Genomic DNA, 18,140 nt, shown 5'->3' with positions numbered 1-18,140 from the left:
TTGCTGTAAAATATTTAATGTATTCAACACAGAGTTCACTACTTGTACCACTGAGGCTAGTATTTATTGTTCTCTGGTTTCATAGGATCATAGGATGGCCTGGGTTGAAAAGGACCACAAAGATTGAGTTTCAACCCCCTTGCTGTGTACAGGGTCACCAACCACCCGACCAGGCTGCCCAGAGCCACATCCAGCCTGGCCTTGAATGCCTGCAGGGATGGGGCATCCACAGCCTCCTTGGGCAACCTGTTCCAGTGTGTCACCACCCTCTGTGAGAAAAACTTCCTGCTGATATCTAACCTAAACCCCTCCCTGTCTCAGTTTAAAACTGTTCCCCCTTGTGCTATCATTATCCACCTGTTCCCCCTCCTGTTTATGTGCTGCCATTAAGTACTGGAAGGCCACAATGAGATCTCCCCAGAGCCTTCTGTTTTCCATGCTAAACAAGCCCAGTTCCCTCAACCTTTCCTCATAGGAGAGGTGCTCCAGCCCTCTGGTCATCTTAGTGGCCCTCCTCTGATCTTATTCCAAGAGCACTTTGTTCTTCTTGTGCTGGGGGCCCCAGGCCTGGATGCAGTACTCCAGGTGGGGCATCACAAGAGCCAAGTAGAAGAGGACAGTCGCCTTTCTCCCCTTGCTGGCCACCCCCTCTTGATGTTGGCGAGGGCACTGCTAGCCTTCTGGACTGTAAAGAGCACACTGCTGGCTCATACACTGCTTCTTGTCTATCAGGACTCCCAAGTCCTTCTCCGCAGGGCTGTTTTTCTCCCAGGCTGATCACGCTCCTGGGGTTGCCTCAAGCACAATGCCTTTCTCTTGGCCTTGTTGAATATCACTAAGTTCTTATTCACTGGTGTTTCAAGCTTGTCCAGATCTCCCAAAAAAAGTAAATAACAGGAAGGGAAAAATCAAATGCTGTGTACTGAGACCTGGTGCAAAGTTTGATTGATTCTACCCTGGGTGCATTAGGAAATCAAACTGAAAGCATAACCATTAGAGCATGATACTATATTCTGGTGATCCTTATAGAAAAGGTAAGTTGTTAAAGTAATATTTTAAAAAAGCTCATGTTTTGCTCTTAATGGCTCAAAGCACTGGCAATGTTTAACTAGTTTAGGACTAGTTTAGCTTTTGTACTTCTACTTGAAAGACAATACTTTACAAATGTAAATTAGCCAACAAAATTCTGTCTCTTGAAAGTTAATAAAAACTGATCTTAACCTTTGTCCCTTCCCTCTTTAAGTTTCCATATAAATTTTTTTGGAACAAAGTCCAACCATTCCTGACAGAATACAATTATTCCTGATGTGGCAAAATGTGAGGCATGACTTTCTTGCTCTTTATCAGCTGTAACTCCAGGTTTAGAAAATGTGGAAACGGAGGACGTTAGTTGGAAATAACTGTGTGCAATCTACTGAATCTCAGGAGGGAGTGCTACTGGGACATTCCACAAATTATTAAATTAAATCAATGAATTGCTCCATAAGTAACTGCAAACCTATGAGGGAAAGAACGTATTATTAGAATGCCCCGTTTACACTATGTGTGCTAGGGACTTCATACATTTTATTTATTTATTTATTTATTTTTACAACTGATAGAGAAATCAATTTCAGTAATTTCTTAACCTAGTGAAATTTTGTAGAATACAGTTTAAGCGCTGATATTTCAGAAGTGGGGGGAGGAATGTGAATAGGAAAATACAAGTGGTAGAAGCCCCATCCCTGGTGGCATTTGAAGTTGGGATGAAAGTACTGATCTTTGAAGCTGATGAGGCTGACAGGTTGTTGCCTTGCCCTGCTGCTTGGAATCTCTTTCAGCTTGGTTATTTTCACAAAGATATTGTTAATTTGTTCCTGCTAATGGAGGATCTTAGGTATGGTTCCCGAAATGCATCCAAATTCTTTTCCTATTAATTCAATATCAGAAGCCTGACTTCTGTTACCTGCTTCCATTGTTAATAACAGGAGTAGAAGAGAGGGCAGGTGGAAGGGATCTCTGAAATTCTTTCTCTTTGTTTTGTATTTTTTCTCTGGCTCAAATCATTACAGTTATGTTAAGCTTAGAGCATGATTTCTTGTTAAGCACATCACACTCATCAAAGTAAATGTGATATGGGAAGAAGTGCAGAATCAAGCAAAGCTACCTGTAGAGAACCTAACTCTCCTTTATTGAAGGATTGCTTAGTTGTACTGATATTGGTCAGATATTGTCTCAGAGCAAGTAGTTGCATGGATGAGTGAAACAATATAGCATATTTTTGTATACTATATTGAATTAATAATTGTCATGAAATATTTAAAAATAAGTAGCAAATTAGGAAGAGCTTGTCCACATTATTTCTCTGATGGTGTATGAAGGGCTTATGACTTGGTTCTCATATTTTTATGTATATTCATTACCTTTGCATATCTTCTGTCTCAGTATATTTGTTTGACTAAAAGATGAGAATACTCAGCCTGATATTTGAAACATGCTGAATAAGAAAGTAAATAATCACTTTCTTATCAAAATCTGAAATTCCGCTTTATTCCTTACTAACAGCAAGACAGGAGAGAGCAAGTTACTGGAAGATGTAGGGATTGCTGGGGATGAGATTCTAGAAAGGAAAATGAGGAGATGAGTGTGATGCTAAGTAATTACTAGTGCTCTTAGTTGGAAAACTGGCATGAACTCATATGCAATTGTTTGAAGTGCTAGTGACCTCTTATAAATTACTTCAGTGATTTCTTCAATTACTACAGAAGAGTAATTGTTTGTTACTGCTGCCCTCTGTTCTGAAGTGCTGCCTCATTCTCTAGAGTGCTCTGCTTAAGGGACACTTCTCCAGCAGTCTAAACACTGTTTCAACAAAGCTTTCTATTTGTTTATTTTTTTCCTGGTATTTCCCCATGTATTAATATTTCTGAGGCGTCTTCTGGAAGAGGATTAAAGCTTTGAAGGCAGCAAAACTAAGTTACCTCAGCAAGGCAGACTGTCAAAATTTAAATGAAAAGCACGAAGCTGGCTTTATAGTTGCTTAGATTTGTCTTAGCAGCCAATGTGCCGTGGACCAGATAGAGTTCATCCATTTAGTACAGATTCTTATCCTTGCTGCTCTAGTGGGCTTTGCTGAAGATACTGGCTTTTAATGAGTCAGCAGTGTTTATCAGTTTCAATATCATGCCTTGGGAATGTTGCTACTTATACTTTAATATGACTTGGCTTGTCAATTCAAATCTCGTTGTATTTCTGTGTGAGACTTCTCTTTTTTTTTTTTTTTCAATTTTAAACTCATATAATATTGCAGTTTATAGGGATCCTAGGATAATTCATGAGAATATGCCTGCTGGTTCTTAGATAAACAGTTTGGGAAGACGTGGCTCTTTGTTGTTGCACTAAACTGTTTTATTTACCAAGTTTATTTACTGAATTTAAAGATAGAATGCTAAGAAAATTCTAAATGTAGGTTTTGAAGTTCTTATTTGAGTTACAGGGGGCATTTCAGTTGGAAAATACTCCCACAAAGGCCTTTCTGTGAAGTTTTAATTGTTGCTGCTGGAACGCCTTACAAAAATTCTTCACATAATCATGTTTAATAACCATACCTTTTCTAAGCCTATTCGTGTAGGAAATAATCATGTTCTGTTAGAAACTACCTTAATTCATTGTGCTGGCATCTCCTAATACTGCAAATCAAAGACCATGTAGGGTATGTGTGTGGCCCCAAAGTCACGACTCCATGATACAGAACCTAACATGGAGTTCTGTAGGCAATGTGTGGCAAGAATCTGGTGGACTTGCAGTACTGTCGTCAGCTTCGTATGGCTATTATCAACTTCCTTGCCTCCTCTTTGCTATGAAACTCTTTGGTAAAGGCAGTAAACCTTCTCCCTCCTCACTCCAATGAGTTTAGATTGCTTAAATTAGCCTTTGGGTGCCTGGTGTGTTAGAAACCCAGACTGAATTTCTGATGTAAATAATTTCAAAAGCAGAGGGATGCTACATGCTAACAGAATCTTCCTGTGCAGGAAAGACAGTTTCACTGCCATGAATTCAAAAACAGAGATAGATAGTGCTGCTACTTTTTTTTTTTTTTTTTAACTGCAAAGGCAGTATTTCACTATTGATATAAAAAGAGTGTTTGATTTTAAAATAACTATCTCTGATTTTGCATCGTTCATCCAAAAGTTGTATATACTTTCTAAAAAAAAAATCTAATTACACGTCTGTGAGATGTCATCCAAAAGATGAAAAGTCTTTACACACATCAAATCTTAACAAAGGGCTTTCATAAATATTTGTTTTGCATTATGATACAAAGCTGGGAATACTTTATCTAAAGCAAACTGCAAGAGAATTCCAAGCTCTTCAATGATTGTTCATAGTTGGAATCTCCCTTTTTCCGTTTAGTATTGCCTTCCAAGTTTACCTTTATAATTGTATAATATGTAACGGTTTAAAAATACAGGAAAAAAGTCCCCATTGTTAGATTCTAAGTGCAGTGTCCTAAATACAACATGTACCATGCAGGTACCATGCCTGTGAAGGAGTGTTTTTGGTTTATTGACCTGCCACAAGTTCTGTTCACACAGAGTCCCCAGGTGCATCTGAGCTGTGCAAAGAATAGGAATAGCGTTGTCTGTGCACTGTAGGGACCTGAATGCTACTTCCTAGTTGCCACTGGCACTCCTGTTCTGAAGTTTGGAGTCTCTTTCAGTGTGAAATATGGTGGTCATACGGTACAGTTCCTCTTGTGTTTCCAGCAAGGTACTTCTACCAAAGTGGTGTTCTAGAAATAGATGTATCTGGTGAGTTGGGGCTTCTTCTGTTGTAAAAGAGCAGTTTAGGGAAGCTGTTTGTTCTGAAGTGTTAACCTCTGAAAGTGGGCTTAAAACATCTTGTTTTCTTTGACAAGATTATTTTCAAAGCATGTTGCTGTTGTACTGGTGGAGAATTCATACACTTCAGTTATTAGCTATTACAGAGCGTATGCGTATGTTGACAGAGAAAGAGAAAACAGAAGCAGCTCCAAGAATTTAATTCATAGTATATATTATGGTTGTAAAATCATTTTCTTGTTTTATGTGTTTTGTTTTCTCTAAACTGGAGTTTATGAGGAGAATATGTATATAACAAATCCTTATAAATTGCTTTCCCTTATTCTAAATTTATGGCTTTAATGATCTTTTGTGAGAAGCTGTTTATCTCTGCTGTGTGTATGTTGGCATACTGGACTCATGTGGCTTCCCTTTCTTAATCTGGAATGCTTCTGAAAGAAACTCCAATTGCCAGAGAATATTCACAAACTGTGTAAAGCACGACAATTTCTTTACTATATACTGCCTGGGTCTTTCAATATTTCTACTACTTAAGGAATGAAAATACTGTGTTCATGTGTGGATATGTATAAAATCAAGTTCTTGTCTGTATGGAGGTTAATTGCAATGGAGGTTCCTGGCAATAAAACCATATGTTGTGCAGGTTTAGTTGTTCAGATAGCTTACCTGTTGCTATTTCTCAACCTGCGTTTTGGATTCATGCTAACAGTTTAGAACGTGTCTGACTTCTGTGTGTTCTTAATATAAGACAAGAGCTGAAAAGATTTCTGCAGCTTATAACTTCTTACAGGTGCTTTCCATTTACATATGGATTTCTTTGAGAGTAAACCTGAGGCAATTATTAAGCTGGTCCGTAATTTTAAATTGAGAGGGTAAGAGGCCTGAGCTGTGGAAAAAGGAAATTTGTTACAGCTTCTTAGAGGTATGCTTTGTTTTTCTTTTTCCCCATGATGTGCAGTAACTCAGTGGTCTTGAGTACCCTTGTAAGCAGTAGTCAGCTTTGCCTTCTTTTTCACTGCCTTAATTCTGGTCACATTACAAGTAACAGATCAAATTATCTTTGTGATATCCACAGCAAAGCTCAATATTGCTCTGAAAACCTGAAGGAACTCCTGCCAGTCCTTAGCTAGACATTAAGCATTAGTTCTGTAAAATGGCTTGTTCCCCCTGGGCAAAGTAGTTTCATCTGGGCTCACACAGAGCTGAGCAGCTCCTTGTATTAGTGGAGTGTTTTGTGGTCACTTCTGTTGTGGCTGTCTCCTGTTTCACAGATAACATCATGGTCTGATGTGATGTGTGTGAATAGCTCACTGCTCTGCAAACAATATTTTACAGAGCCAACTTGAGCCTTCCAGCTTGTTCCTGATCCTAACTATACCTTGTGCTTGTGACTTTTCCATCCTTATTTATGTGCAAGGAGCACTTGCATTCCTTCCATCTTAAAGCTCTGTGATTTGTTCCTGCAAGCCTTATATATCTCAGAATGTCTAATAGTGCTGCAAGAGTCAAGCTTCTCGTTGATGTCCATATCTCTTTTTGCAGTACCTTGTATCCCTTCAGTACGCTTCTGACTACAGGGCAGCACTGTTTTCCATTGGAAGTCTCCAGTAACTGAGCTTTAAATTAGGAAAGGCAAGTAGTCTGCAGCCTGGAGAGAGAGAGAGCAGTAATGGATTGTGTCCTTTAATACTGATTAACAGTTTGGCCACCATTTTAAGAAGCTCTCAATAGAGAAGTTAGGAGGAACTGCAACAGCAGAAAGCATCTCTCTAAGCTTCGCTACCAAGACATGTCTTCTACCTTGACACTTGGGTAGCTTACAGCTGTTTGGTGTCCCCTAGCACCCCACTGCAGAGCGAACACCTTGACTGTATGCTTGCCTGTCTGTTTTGATGCACTGAATATTTAGGAGACTGTCTTGAATGTGGTGGCCTTGACATATGGAAATGCTTTAGCACATACTAAACCTGGGATTTTGTGATAATATTCATCCCACTGTGTTTCTTTGATGTACCTATAGAGGTTGACACTGACTGTTTTAATGATTTGAACATGTATAAGTGGTGTCTGACCTTGTCTTTATGATCGTCTGTGCATCTATCACAATGAGGCATAAGTGAACCATGACGTTCAGTAGCAATATAGAATTTTTTAGTAGCAATGTACAGCAAGCACAGTTGATCACTGATCAAACCCACAGCCCATTTTACTCCTGCAGATGAGTGCAGAATGGCAGCAGTTAGCTGTAGCAATGAATTTTGAACAGAGTAAACACTGAGAGCTCATTTGTTATTGATTGGTGACGGTATGGCAACAGGCAGTGATGGAGAAAAGCAGGACTGCATGCTGTTGAGAAATGAGACAGTCAAATAATGTTACACTTGACTAATTTTCAGACACAAAATATAGTAGAGGTTTTACAAGGCTGTTATATAGGAAGCAGCTGATACTGTTTGAAATGCGTTAGTGCTAGTTATCTGGTGTCTGCTTACAGTATTCAAATAAATCTTTAAGGCGATTTATCTAATAAAAATTATAATAAATAGAAAATGCTTTAAAAAAAAAAAGGCATTTGCAGACTACTTACATGACTTACATGTGCACTCAGTCTTCATTTTTTAGTGTATGCATGTGTTAAATCTGTGTTAAAGTTGGCTGCTTCAAACAGTGGAAATGGTATCCCATGTCCTATTAAACATTATTAATTTTGCTTGTTTGTAACACTTCCCTTGATTTCTCTTCCTACTCTTGGTGATTTTGAGTCGTGATAGACAAACTGATGTTGTACCAGCACTTCAGCATGATTGGCCAGAAGCAGATGATTACTTCTCTCTACCCTTCTACTGTGCTAACCTGTTCATAGTAAAGGTACTCTAAGTCACGTGGAACTGTGTTGGAAACATAAATAGTATTCAAAATCTGGAGTTACGTACCCAGTTGTTTAACTCTTAAATATTACAGGAAGAAAATACGTTGTGATTCTGGGACCTTCATTTTCTCATCTTCAAGCAGCTCTCAGTTTTACAGCAAAGATTTCTAGTGGTTCTTAGCTTTAAGGCATGCTAATATCATTGAGAAATGATATAATTTGCATTGTAACTGTATTTCTAAAGCTCCAGGGAGCTAAATAATATATTATTACATCTTAGCAAAAAGTTAAGCCAATACAGGTTTACAAAGTAAATAATTATGATGTGCCATACCCTATTTTTTCCTACTTCTCCAAAGCCTCTGCTTCATCTGGTGTTCAAGATATCGATTCATGCTATATAGAGAGTTAATGCCATTGTCTATTGCGTGTCTGCTGTGTTTGTTCTAGTATTTGGAAGCTCGACGCCTGGTATATGTGATTTTAATGACTGAAGTTGGGCAACTATGTATAGATGTAGATGCATCTTCTTTGATGGACTATCTTTGAATGTTTCTGAGTTTGTACACCTCTCATATTCTACCGTGTTTAAATACTATAAATAACCATGAACAATTTAACAATTCTGTCAAGCTTTTGATGCTGTTCAGTAAATACAACTTGGGCTAACATAAATTTTCATGTCCACTGCGCAGGTGCTATATGTAGATAAACTTCTGCACCAACATTGTAAAACATCTGATGTTTTAACAGTGGTAAAATATACTTATGTATGCAAGTTATGTTTATCTTCATTTCTATATCCATTATGCTCTTATGCATTTTATATGCAATCTATATGCGTTTTCGGTGAAAAGAACATTTAAGTACCAAGATATCAGATGCCTAGAGTATACAAAGGCATGTACACTGGCTTTCTGAATACATCTTAGTGAAGAAGAGTTTTTATTTTGAAGCAAGTATACATAAAACTGGAAGATTTCACAAAGATTGTCAAAGTTTGATATAGACTTTAATTACAATTGCGATGTTATTTCTGTAGCATAATTGTAGGGATTGGACATACTTTCAAGTGTTCTATCACGTTTATGTTGAACAGGCTTTACCTGAAATTGAAAGAAATTCTGTTCATGGTAGCAAGTGAAACGTCTACAGGACAGGAAAAAAAAAATGCAGGTTTTACTGCAATGTTACTTTTTTCTATTTGCATGAGGAAAGTACAAAATTGAGCCAGAACTAACAGGCACAAGCCTGTTCTTTAAGATGCCTCAGTATATTATTAAAATAATAAGCAAAAAAATAAAAATGGTGCTACTAAGTATTTTATTAAATAATAAACAACAGACACTGTCCTGGAAAACATTCTCATGTTTTAAACAGTTTATGTTCTAGAATCTTTATTTCTTGGCCTGTTAATTCTTCCATTTTCATGTAGGTGAAGTTCTCAAAATAATGATGAGATTTCATTTTACTCAGGGTTACTTTCCAGATACTTTAACTTTTCACAGAGAATGCAGTGCCTTTGCCATTAAATGGTGTATACAATAGCTACATTATTTTAAATCTCTCCAGCTTAACAAGGCCAAGTGGCTGAACTGACATTATCTTCCCCAGCTGATTGCACTTTCTGCTAGTGGATTGCTGTCAAGAGTAAGAGAAGAAACTCTTGATGGGACAGAGAGAATCTACTTATCAGTTTTGCTGTAGTTAATGTAGAATTTAAAACAGAAAAATCCAGATTGTCAGTAATGTGCTCAATAATTTGTGCTAAGACCTGTTTATCAAACTATTTATCTTCGGAAGGAGCGTAATTAATTTCTTCAGTAGTCCATATATTATTACAGAAATTACAAGCCTGCTATAAAATCAATACAACTAATTGTAAATTAATAGATTTCTAAGTGAGAAGGAGCACGTAATAATGTAGATGAGTCCTTGACTGAACGTGCCAATTCTGGTGTTAGAGGTGGGAGCTTCCCACTGTTTTATGTGACATCTTCAAGTGTAAACACATTTCTTTTCCTTTCCCCAACTGATTTAGCTTGCTACTGTAGCAAGTAACATTTCCATTAGCCTCCTACCGTTAAATCGTGGAGTAACTATAATCAGAAAAACATCCAACATGCAAGCAAAGTAATAGAGCAGCAACTGTGATCATAGCTTATCTCCATCTTACAGGCATTTGTGAGTTCACCACAGCTGGTGCAGAAACAAATCCCTTTAAACTGATTCTAATGGAGAATAAATGTTTTCTTGCAGTACTGGGTTCACAGCTATTTTTGCATGCGTTTGCTAGATAGAAAAGCTCTGCTTCCGCTGTTTGTTTTTTGCTGCTAGGCACTGTGCATGGCAGTGTCCTGTGTGTTGATGCCTAGGCTGCTTGAAGTGGTTGTTGTAGGAGTGGAGTAGTGTGAGCATCAGGATAGTTCACATTTTATTTATAATCAATTACATGTAAATGCTGATAGTTATGCTGCAAGCAATAGAAATAATTTTAAGGCAAGAAGAGATTTCCTTTTTGTTGCTTGCATTATTTTGGTGCAGGCAGTGTTTTCAAACGTAGTAAACATTTCTGTAATTGACCTTCCTTTTTCATTTAAAAACAAACCAGTTATGTCACTGCACAGCATCCTCAGCTTTTCTTTTACTGGAAACCTTAGTTTGGTAGAGTACTTAACCTTGCTGCAGAGTCAATTCAGCTTTACTTGAAAGTTTTTCTGATCTGGGATTTCAAGGTGTCCTTACTTGCCTCTGGGATTGGAGTCTGGAAACTTGCCACAGAACCATTCATGCCAAAGACTTATCTTACAGCACACTTCATCTGTTCTGGAAATAACAACACCTGTTAGTATGAACAAATTTGATGGTTCCTCTTTCAGTGTTGGGTTGTTGTTGAATAGCAAAGTAATAGGGTGGTGATATTAGGTCCCGCAAAGAGACTTGACTCAAAACCATGAGACTTTGCATAGTCTGAGTGCCAGGAATGTGCCTTCATATGAAAAATAGAGCACAAATTTGTATGAAATAAGTAAATTCGAGGTCAACTGGATGTATGCTGAAGTCTACTGCATTGATGCTTTGGACGCATCTGATCATGATAAGAATTGTAATATCGTGTGATCTCCATGTGTCAAAACTGGCAGTAGCAAAAGGCGAGGTTGAATCAGCTCAGGAAAGTTATAGAGGAAGTTAGTAGAAAGGGATTATTTTCCCGTGGGAAGGCTAACTCATAGATCTACTGGGCACTAATTTTCCTTGAAATTGTACTGGCATCAACTGAATTTCAGAGTAAGTCTTGTCTTCAGCAGTGAGTGTAAATGCAGAGGAGGAGAGGCTGAATCTTTATGTGGCAACACAAACAGTGAATGTGGGTATCAAAATCGTGAGTATTGTAAGTGAAATCGTGTTGGTGCATTGTCTTGCTATTGTGTACTTTTGTAAAACAGATGGAAATATATGAAAAGGTATTTGAAGATGAAGAAAGGTCTGTTATGACTCTGTTTTCCAACCACCTATGTTATACCTAAGACTTAAAATGCATTCTGGCTTTGTTTTAGTTACATCCTCGGATTTTTGCAATAACTACATCTGCACTGTTAGGGAATTTCTGCTCCCTAAATAGGATCGTCAGGCACATTTCTTTTGAGTTTCCTTTTAAATACTGTTTGAAGTGTAGACAACAGCTTTAGATGCCATACCTTCATTGTAATGCGCATATAGAAATAAGGTAACTTCAGCGCACCTGATTCACTACACTTTACAGGTCTGCAAATTACTTTTACCCATAATTGCACTTTGTTACTGTGATAGTTGTATTAGCTACATCTGTTCCCAAATGATTGGTAATATATTAATGGGGTTACCAAGTCAGTTCAATGTATGTCAGACTAGAATTGAAGTGATGATTCTGAAACTGCATATGAGAACTTCTAATGATCTACCTATAAAAAGGGTAGAGATCCCATTGATTTTATACCTTGCTTTGACCATGAAGTTGCCAGTACAGCCCAATTCTTCAGATGTTTTCAACAAAGTTAGTAGTGTTGAATAGTAGTGTTGAATTAAACCTACCCAAAACCATAAAATTTGACTTGGCTTTAGATGAAACTGTAAGCAGGGAATGGCTTATACTTTGTGCTTTGGAAGTGCAATCCCGTAGGCACTGGGCTTAAGAAAATCGCCTAAAAGCTGCTTCAGTTAAAACATTAAATTCTAGCGTACAATATTCCAGGAGGAAAAGTACACTACCTTTTATTTTTTTTCTCTGGCTTATTTTTACAGTAAATTTCACTATTCATTGTAGCTGGAAACTTCCAGATGATGGCATGTTAATGATGTGGAATACTGATGATACACCATGAAAACCATGACTGTATGTTCACAACATGCTGTATCCATCTTACTTAAGAAATAATTTCAAATTCTTGTTAAACTACCCAGACAGTTCTTTTTTTCTACTATTAACAACAACTTAAGTGTACCGTGGTTTACAAGGCTCAGTGCTGCTGCATCCTACTTAAGAGAGTCTTAGTAAGCTTTGTAATAAAGAACAAGACTAAAATGCATACAAAGTAGATGGGTTTTGCTGCTTCTGGTTTGTTTGTTTGTTTTCTTATGTTAAAAAATAGTGTAATGAATAACTAGTTTTTCTAACGGCATGTTTGGTGACCTAGCAGTGGGGTGATGTGCAGGGGCACATCCAGGAGGAGCAGCAGAACTGTGAGATGCTTCCTTACTCTCCAAGGGGCAGCTTGGTCTTTTTTGGCAGTTGCACAAGTTTAAAATATATATATACACATTGATAACTTTCAGTGATTGCTGCTTACATTTTATTAACTCTGAATTCCTGGATATATTTATTAAAAGTTATCTTTTGTTTTCCATGTCTGTTACTGTTCTGTAAGGTAATGGTAGAAATAAGGGCTGTCTTAGACAGTATCTGACCTGTGCCTGATGTCCTTAGTCCTAGTTTACCAAATATGTCGTGAATATGAATTTTCGTGTCTGTTTTGAGCATATTTTGAGTACTTCCCTGTAGGGCATCTGGGAGGAAATACATAGAAAAACAGTATCTTGCAATATGCAAACAGTAAACAAAAGGCTGAAGAGAAATACATTTCTTAAAAGGCCTTGGTTTAGTTAGAGGTGATACTGGTCTTAGGAAATTAAAAAAAAAAAAAAAAGAGAATTAACAATGCTTTATAAAGATTGACAGAGGATTTTGTGGAGATTTTATTTTTTCCTGTGCTCTTTCCCATTAGATAAGGGTAAAAAGGTGTGGTAACAGGTGAAATGTGTGAGTGCTGAACACAAAACATCTATAATGTGCCAGCACTGATGGGTATGCTTCTGCCCTGAGGTTCTGGTCTGCCAGGGAAGCTCCATTCTTCTGGATCACATCACCCATCATTCTCTGCGGCTTTACAATGAAAGGCACTCTGCAGATATGCTGTGTGACACAACCTGATACTGACTACAGGGCTTCCCTATCTCCTGTTAACAGTATTCTTGTTAGGCTTTAGAAATAAAAATTTAATTTGGAACACTTAATATATTTCTGAGGGGCACAACTCCATATGAACTAAAATCTTATGAGAGTTAAAGGATTTGTTATATGGTCAGCCATAAATATGGTATAGGAAATCCTTTGTCTCTCTTTAACAAGCTTACAGAGTTCCTTATTTAAATGCGCAGCACTGTTTTGAATGATCCAAATGTTTCCCATGATAGCAGAGTTAGATAAGGAGCACTGCAGTTCAAAGACAGTATCAATTGCAAATGAGCAACTTTGTTCTTTTCTCTCATTCTAGCCTCTGTCCAAACTGTCCTTACACATTATGTATTTCATGTGCTTGAACAGTGATGTGTGTTCAAACTACCCCATTCTTTGATGATACATGCTAGTAACTGAAAAGAACTTGAATGGATCTATACTCATTGTTCAACAGAGACAATATGGTCTAATTAAAAAATAATATTAAAAAAAAATCTGTGTTCTAGTAACTTCCAGATGCAATCTCATTTCAGATTTCAGTAAACTCATGTTTATTATCATAATTGTTGCTTAGAAAGCTAAAGCATACTGTAGTGCTGGAGCACCTGTTCTATGAACACGGGCTGAGAGTTGGGCTTGTTTAGCCTGGAGAAGAGAAAGCTTCTGAGAGACCAGACTGTGGCCTTCTGGTACTTGAGGAGAGCTTATAGCAGCTGGACTGTCCTCCTTTTGCACAGTCTGATAGTCAGGGAGAATGGCTTTAAATTAAGAGGAGGGAGATTTAGGTTGGATGTTAGGGAGAAATTTTTCACTGAGAGAGTGCTGAGGTGCTGGAACAAGGTGCTCAGAGAGGCTGTGGATGCCCTTTCCCTGGAGGTGTTCAAGACCTTGTGGGACCCTGGGCAGCCTGATCTAATGCCTAGTTTAGTGGTTAGTAACTGTACCCGCAGCAGGGAGCTTGAACTATGTGATCTTTAAGTTCCCTTCCAAACCAAGCCATTCGATGATTCTTTGACTTCCTTCTGACCTGTTGACATCACTTTATTTGAAAGCTATTCTTATGCACATTTGATTACATAATGATTCCACTTGTAGAACTTCTGAATCTATAATAATGCACAAGGTTTACTTTCCATATATTCTCAAGTGAGGACAGTGGAATGCACTACCTCATTCAGAAGGGGGTAAGCTTGGCTGAGCTTTTGCCTGTTGTTCTCTGCAGAGGAATGAGTCCCAACACAGCCCTTGGTGTTTCCCTGTTGAGAAACTACCCAGAGCTATTGTTCCCTCCATGTCTGTAACATGAGGCTCATCTCCTCTTCCCTGCTCTCTGCCCTAAACTACATAACCCTCTTCCAGTAGCTTCAATTCCTCTGCCATTTTGTATAAGAGACATTTCAAGGATGTGTTTAAGTATATGTATATTTACTGGTAGTACTGAACATGCAGGCTATACCCCTTCAAAACATCTCTTACCTTTTGTGGGAGGGAGGGGAAGAAGGGAAAGTCGAAACTGAATGAAATAAAACTACCCCTCCCTGAAATGTTAGATCTGCAAGAAAGAATTCCTGAATAATCTTAATTTCCTTTTTTCTTTCAGGTAAGTGGAAGCTTTCTCTTCATGAGTTGGGGGGAGCATTTATTTCCTGTGGTAAGTGTTCTCCATTACAGAAATATATTGGCTTGTTCGCCTTGGCAACGGATGGTTCCTAAAACACTGTGTGTGTGCGCGTGTGTGTGTGTGTGTGTGTATATATATATATGCTGCTTCTCCAAGTTGTTGATATTCTTGAATGGAAAGGTTGATCCATCCTCTCTAGAACCAGCTTGGTTGTGAATATCTTCACTGATTTATTTATTTTTTTTTTTTTAACTGTGGTTTTTGATTTAGCGATGGATCGTTTGGTCTTCGATTACAGAAAATGGTTGGCTGAAGTGGTTTGCCTGTGTTTCTAATGTGACTACTTGTTCTCCAGATGTCGTGTCATAGCATGAAGTGCTGTTTTCGTTGTGTGCTCTAGTATAGTATTATTTCACTCTGCTTTGCCATAGCGCAGTTCTGACCAACCATGGCTCTGACATATTAGTATATGCATTTTTGCATTATTTATGATATGCCATACCTGGGTAAAAGCAAAGGAAGGATTTTTTTTTTTTTTTTTTTTTTTTTTTTTTAGTGACTTGGTTTTTTAGTTTTTAAGGGAGAATGTTTTATTTGGGCTGTGCAAATTCTGCAGGCTCTTTGCTTAAACAGAGGTATGATGGATGAGGCAGTGGACTGCAGGAGAGAAAAACCTCCCTTTGTGTTGCTGGCACTGTCATGGAAATGCCAATACATGTATAATCCTTCAGTTGAAACAGTGATTATTCTATCGTTATCTTTTCAACTCTATCTTTTGAAATGAAATTTTATGACTCTGCTTGATTTTTTTGGGTGCATATGTGGGTTTGTTTTTTTTTTTTTTTTTGAGCGTAAGTCTTTATCCTATATCTTTTTCATTCATATATTGGATTAAATCATGCATTACTTATGGTAATGGTGCTTTAAGTGTATCTGGCATACCCAGCCTTTGCCAACATACTTTTTTCATATTGATGGTAATTTTGAACAGAGGTAAAGAAGGTTATTCTCACATGGAAAAGCCATTCACTTCATTACAATTGCTCTTTTTCTTTTTTTTTTTTTCTTTTAAAGGAATAAGCAGTTTGTATATTAGCAGTGATGTACAGTTCAACTTGTTAACCCAGTGAGGTTGTTTTGTTTTTATTTTGATCATCTTTTGTTTCTAGAGCAAAAGAAAAAAGTGACAGTTATCTTAACTTTTTAAATCCTCAGTTGAGAAGCATTAAAACTATGAAGCTGTAATATGTCCTTGTTCAGAATGCTCCTATAGAGGCTTAGTACATTCAATCTATGCTGGCGTACCTATTTACTGTGGAAGACTGTATAGTTAGGCCTGTACTTGCAAAATGTTACCCATGGGGTTTGTCACTTAGCTGGAAGATACCTAGAAACTTCCTTTTTCTGGCCTATGGGAGACATCTGCTTAATGTTGTACTTAGGTCAAAATCAGGTATATAAATATTTTCAAGGTTATAGATTACTGCAACTGTAGGGCTAACACTGGGGTAAAGGAGAAGCTAGTACAGCTGGCAGAATCAGAGCACCTGTATGTGTATGTGTGTCTATAAATACATGAACCTTTTAATTGAAGGTATTATCCCGAACAAACTTTTTATACTAAAGTCATCCTATGTTTAAAGTAAAAGCAAAAATATTGACAGCATATGAGACTGAGGTAGCTTGTATTCAAAAGCAATATGAAATGTAGCAATATGAAATGTTTGTCTTGTTTCAAACCATTTAAAGCTAGAATAGGGAAAGTACTTGTGCTTAAAATATCCCTTCTTTTCACCCGATGGTTGCTAAAACTTTTTCTTTTGAGGCCTTATGAAGGAAACTTTAAACTTCTTTTCCAAAGAGAGAGTCAGGAAAATATGAAGTAATAACTTCAATCACCCCCTTATCAAGAGAAACAAGATTTTATTGCCCATTTATGTGAAGTAGGAAACTGACAACTATAAATAAGAAATATCCAAATGGAAGAACAGGTCATGCCAGAGTTGAGTAAATGAACTGGAAATTGTTGTTTGTTGTTGCTTTGTTGTTGTTAAGTGATGGCTGAGTGGATATAAAGACCAGAAACCATCCTGTCGCTCCATCATGGTGAGGGGAGGAAACTTGGTGCGTGCACACAAGTTATATGTTACATGTTATACCCACTGATGAATTGTCAGGGATCTGTGTGTGAACGAAACAGCTCTTAAGAACTGTTTATTGTTTCAAACCTAGATATAAAAGATTTTTCTCTTTTAGATTTTCTCCTTGTTGAATAGGAATGCTTAAAAATGTATTCCTGGAGAAAGATATTTTTTTTTCTTGAAACATACAGGAGACAGCATATGTTACTTCAGATATAACATTGTGGTTTGTGCCCCATGCTGTTCTTAAGCCTGTTACAGTTTTCTTTTCTATTAAAGGAGCAAGATCAGAAAACAGCAAAATGGAAAGGTGCAGAAGGTCAGGTTTTGTGCTTGCATAGGTTTTTTCATAGTTGTGCTTTGAACTGTTTTAAGAATGGCAGAGGCACGTGAATCCAGATGTTGTTTGAAGAGCTGCCTCAAAAAGGCCTGGTCTGAGCAAAGCACACCAGTGTCAGGGCAAACCCATGCTGGGGCTTTTTGTGACCATTTGCAGCCCAACAGCTTGACAACTGCACCCATTTTAAGTGTTTGTCGTATACCAACGTGCCTGTTGTGTCTTATGTGTTTGATTTTAAGATGTTGGTTCTCAATACCTAAAGCTGTTATTTGTAAAAGCTGTGGTTTTTCATGTTTTTTTGTTTGTTTTTTTTATAGTACTTAACCTCAGTGTACTCAACATCATCATATAATGAAGGATTCCCTTCCCACAGAAAGGGTGGGGATTAATAGAAATTCATAATAAATGATGAAATGGTTTCAATGAAGATTAGCTTTTTTAACAACAACAACAAAAAAAGCCATAGATATTTTTAGCTTATACTATACTTCAGGCAGTCTTCAAATTATTAGGAATAGAATTTTTGATTAATGCATATATTTAAAAATCTTCCAATTCATTTTACAATTCAGGTAGTTTCCAGAATCAAAGTAGTGCAGAAACTGGGAAAAGTTAATCTGGATCCATGGTGTTCAGCAGACTTTTTAACTGCAGTCTGGCTTTGCAAGCTTTCTTAATGGCCGTTGTTTTAGGTTGTAAGTATCTCAAGTGTCTTTTCCATTTTCCATCACTGGTTACGTTCTTACCGAACAAGTTTCATTTTATTTTCAGAAATAAAATGATTCATTTTAGAAATGTTTCACTTCCAGCTCTTATTAACATGTTACTTGTTCTCTTACCTTAATAGATGAGTAA

The 18,140-nt window shown here is 37.4% G+C and overlaps 1 protein-coding gene across 3 annotated transcripts in view; it reads left to right on the top strand.

Annotated features, from left to right (window-relative positions):
• LOC122185143 (SAM and SH3 domain-containing protein 1-like) overlaps positions 1–18,140 on the top strand; it is a 519,052-nt gene that overhangs the window by 210,150 nt on the left and 290,762 nt on the right. The window lies entirely within an intron of this gene.

Source organism: Lagopus leucura, unplaced genomic scaffold (assembly GCF_019238085.1).
Source record: "Lagopus leucura isolate 7727_CA_CO unplaced genomic scaffold, USGS_WTPT01 Super-Scaffold_73, whole genome shotgun sequence".
Taxonomy (NCBI): Eukaryota; Metazoa; Chordata; class Aves; order Galliformes; family Phasianidae; genus Lagopus; species Lagopus leucura.
The sequence above is the reverse complement of the archived record's forward strand: the minus strand, read 5'-3'. Positions and strand labels throughout refer to the sequence as shown.